The sequence below is a fragment of the Tupaia chinensis genome, unplaced genomic scaffold (assembly GCF_000334495.1).
Source record: "Tupaia chinensis unplaced genomic scaffold, TupChi_1.0 Scaffold000520_1, whole genome shotgun sequence".
Classification (NCBI taxonomy): domain Eukaryota; kingdom Metazoa; phylum Chordata; class Mammalia; order Scandentia; family Tupaiidae; genus Tupaia; species Tupaia belangeri.
This window is the reverse complement of record NW_006160033.1, coordinates 165,025-169,618: the sequence shown is the minus strand read 5'-3', so window position 1 is coordinate 169,618 and position 4,594 is coordinate 165,025. Positions and strand designations below refer to the sequence as shown.

The 4,594-nt window shown below is 43.5% G+C and overlaps 1 pseudogene; it reads right to left on the bottom strand.

The window, feature by feature from the left end:
- Positions 1-536: 536 nt before the first annotated feature.
- LOC102489553 (60 kDa heat shock protein, mitochondrial-like) lies at positions 537-2,462 on the bottom strand (annotated as a pseudogene).
- Between the last annotated feature and the right edge of the window lie 2,132 nt (positions 2,463-4,594).

Genomic DNA, 4,594 nt, shown 5'->3' with positions numbered 1-4,594 from the left:
AGTCACTCCCCAGGGGGGATGGCCAAGCTGTTCTCCTCCATTCTCCTCTCAGGATTTTGGGCATGCATGCTCATGAGCCTGGTGTGATTTTTTTTTATTTTTTAAACTTTAAATGAATTTTTATTACACAAAGGTTGTCACATAATTAGATATTTCTTTACTTTGCACACAATTATTCTTACTTCCACAGAAAGGCTGCTGCTTAACTTCTCACCTGGTGATGGCAAGCACTAAAATCCTGATTTTAACAGACCAGTAGTAAAAATGCCTCCGTGACTTAAGTTGAAAGCAGAACACTGGTACATGGTTCTTGCACCCAGTATCAGGAATGTGCAAATGCCTTTTCATTCAAAAATACAAAATAAGTGATCTGTAGGCATGGACAATTACAGCAGTAAATCATCATATATTGTCAACTGAAACCAGTAACTGATGGTTTCAGTGATTTTCTTAAACAACAAGCCAGTTTTTTCTTCATTTCTTTTTCTATTCAACTGACTTCTCTGAAGTTATGCAGTGAGGGGCACTGCCTTGAGCATCCTGTCACAGTTCGTGAATAACGGTAAAGCACTATTCTAGAAGTTAGAACATGCCTCCTCCCATACCACCTCCCATTCCACCCATTCTGCCCATTCTTGGCTCCTTCTCTTTGGGGACTTCTGTGGCTATAACTTCTGCTGTAGTTAACAGAGAGGCCACTCCAGCAGCGTCCAGTAAAGCAGTTCTTACAACCTTTGTTGGGTCAGTGATTCCTTTTTCCACCATATTCACAAAATATCCAAGCATGGCAACTTCTGGAAGAACTGTATCATTTTCTCAACTATCAAAGATCCTTCAACACCTGCATGCTTAGCAATGGTCATGGCAGGAATTCTAAGGGTTTGTTTAATACTTTCTATACCAATTTTTTTATCTTCATTAGCTGGAGTCAGTGAATCCAAGGCTGGAATGCACCGAAGCAGGGTACAACCCCCTCTTAGAACAATGCCTTCTTCAATAGCAGCTCTTATAGCATTGAGGGCATCTGTAACTCTACCTTTCTTTTCGTTCATTTCGACATCACTGGTCCCACCAACCTTTCAGCACAGCTACACCATCTGAAAGTTTTGCCAGACATTCGTTCAGTCTTTCCTTTTCATATTCACTAGTTGTGACATCCAACTGCTCAATGATTTCTTGAATACATTTTTCAATTGGAGCCTTGTCACATTTTCCTTTCAAGAGCATGGCATCATCTTTGGTCACAATGACCTCTCCAACTTTTCCTAAGTCGTGAAGCTGAACATCCTCAATATTTAGGGGTTGACCCCTCTTCTCCAAACACCACACCACCTGTAGCAATAGCCATGTCTTTTAGCTGGTTCTTTCTGTTGTCACCAAAACAGCCTTAACTGCTACGACCAACTTTTAGCCTATTCAAAATGAATGTACTTAGAGCTTCTCCATCCACATCTTCAGCAACTATGACCAAGGGCCTACGGTGAGCATTGGCGATTTCAAGAGCAGGTACAATGGACTGGACACTAGAAAATTTCTTTTCATTCAATAGAACACAGGCATCCTGGAATTCACATTTCTGACCTTTTGATGTATTAATAACGTATGGAGAAATATAGTTTCAATCAAACTTCATGCCTTCAATAATTTCTAATTCATCATTCAGTGTTTTTCCATCCTTTTCTGTGATGACATCCTTTCTTCTGACCTTTTTCGTAGCATCAGAAATAATGTTACCAACTTCTTTGTCTCCATTTGCAGAAATTGTAGCAACCTGAGCAATTTCTTTGGGTTGTCAGAGGATTAGACTGTTTTGTAAATTCAGCAATTACAGCATCAACTAACATCACACCTCTCCTGATTTCCGCTGGGTTAGCACCTTTACTAATCTTCGCAAAGTCTTCCTTGGCAATACAGTGTGCCAGTACAGTAGCAGTGGTGGTGCCATTCCCAGCCTCTTCTTTTTTTTTTTTTTTTTTGGAGAGGTTTTTGCTATAGGGTGCGTGCGCTCGCCAGACAGACAGAGAGAGACAGAGAGATAGAAAGCGAGAAATCACCCCCCAGGGGGGGATGGCCACACTACAATCTCTTCTCCTCCATTCTCCTCTCGGGATCTTGGGCACGCATGCACACGCCCCCGGCATGAGTTTAAGCCGCCGCGTCCGGGACTCAAACCGTGGTTGACTACATGGGAGTTCAGAGACATAGATATTATGCTAACTGCTGGTCCTGCAACAGTCTTTTGTTACTCTGGGACTTCCCCAACTCTGTTCAATAATTACTGCTCTTCCCTTTGGCCCCATTGTAACCGCTACAGCATCAGCTAAAAGGTCTACATCTTGAAGCATTACAGCTTGGGCATCGGCACCAAATTTAACATCTTTGGCATAAGCCCGAGTGAGATGAGGAGCCAGTGCCCTGGACATGGGCTTCATCTGGCGAAGGACCGTGGGTAACTGAAGCATTTCTGAATCCGCGGGGTCTGGACAAACCAGCCGGGACCTGCAGCACCATGGGTAAGTCCTGGTTCTGCCTGCTGCCCTCAAGCCAGGCCCAGTAGGATTAGAAATCCTGCTCCAGGTTGCAGGCACCAGGGTGAAGCAGAAAAGAACAACAATGTACCTGCAGGGTGGCGGCAGGGCGTGTGCAAGGCAGGGCAGCCTGTCAATGGTGAGTGAGGGACAGAGCGCAAGGTGCACACGGCAATGAGCCGGTCCCCGCGCCTGGTGCGGTTTTCAAGCCATTGGTTCCAGGACTTTAACCATTGTTGACCATGTGGAAGTCCAGTGCCTTAACCACCGTGCCACATGCTGGCCCCTATATGAACCTACATAAAATTCCAGAGAAGGCACAGTTAAATATAATGAAGGAAAATGGGTGATTGACAGACATCAAGGTCAGAGCAGAGGACAGAATGCAAAGGGACACAAGGAAAACTTGGGGGTGAAGACAATAGTCTATATCTTGATTGCAGTGGTATTACATGACTGTGTATACATTTGCCAAGACTTACTTAACCGTTAACTTGAAATGGGTGAATTTTTATTGTGTATGAATCATCAACTCAATAAAACTAATTTTTAAAAATTACAGGCATCATTTTAAAATTTCCATTGTGATTAAAGTCGAGATACATACTGGAAAGCTTTGAATTTCCTTTTCTGGAAAATACTGTAGTGTAAGGGAAAAATTATAGTCTTGGGAGTCCATTGCAAATTTGGTATCCTGGCTCTGACATTCACAGGTTCCAGCTGTGTTACCATGAACAGGGCAGGTAACCTGTCTTTCGAAATATCCATCTTTCAGGACCAGCAGTTGGAGTAATGGCTATGTCGCTGGACTCCCATGCAGTTGACCACAGTTCAAGTCCCAGACTCGGTGTTTTAAACTCACGCCGGGCGTGTGTGCATGCATGCCCAAGATCCCGAGAGGAGAATGGAGGAGAAGGGATTGCAGCGTGGCCATCCCCTCTAGGGGGGTGACTTCTCGCTTTCTGTCTCTCTGTCTCTCTCTGTCTTTCTGGTGAGCACACGCACCCTATAGCAAAAACCTCTCCAAAAAAAATAGAGAGTAAGAAATATCCATCTTTCATGGCTCTTGTGAAGAGAAGGTCAATGCACTAGTAAGGTATTTCATAGGCAATCCTAAAATTCAAGATGGCTTCCCTGACGTGGTGGTCATGAGTGACAGCTAGAAATGAGCAGCGTGAGGAAGGGCAGAAACGAGGCGGAGGGAGAGATGTGTGCGAAGGCCCAGAGGCTTGAATCCTCTCCACCACAGCTTTCCCATAGAAATCCCATATCTACTTGCCCAACCCTTTCTCCACTACTACAGTTTTGATCAACAATCACGGCTGCTGTTCATTGAGGCCTTAACTGTCTTTTTGTCCTATGCAATTATTCCTCTTCACATTTACTCTTTGAAATTGTACCAACAGGGTAGATGCAATCATTGCCCATTTTATGGCTAAGAACTTTGCCACTTATAGAGATGAAGTCATTTGTCTATGAACATATAGCTAGTAGGTGACAGGGCCATAAGTCAAGCTCGGGGTAATGGAACTCCAGCCTCTGAGTTCCTACTCCGTACAGCTCTAGCTAAACAATTCATTACTCCCCTGGCTGGACCAAACACCATACCTCTCCCAGCTCTTCTTCATATAACAGAGGCTCACGCCCTTCATTGCCCAGTTTGACATTTTCTGTAAACAGCCTGATTTGTCTGCATCCGACTTGAAATTCAGCTCCCAAATCTGAATGTCATGATGTCAGGAGAGAAAGCTTTGTAAAGTTAATACGTTTTTACAATGAGATCACTTGAAACTTCATGCCAACCTTTTTTTATTTTTTATTTTTTTAAAGATTTTTGTCATAGAGCATTGGCGTTCATGCCAAAGGAAAAAAAAAATTCCTAGCCACATTTCAAAGATGCAGACATGGCAATACATACTGAGAAGCTTTTGAATTTCCTTTTCTGGAAAGTGTCAATAGTATAGTGAGGGTCTGGCCTTGGGGGTCCGGTGCAAGTTTGGTATCTTAACTCTGATCATTATGAGTTCCAGCTCTGTAACCTCAGGGAGAGCATGTAATTTTTTCAA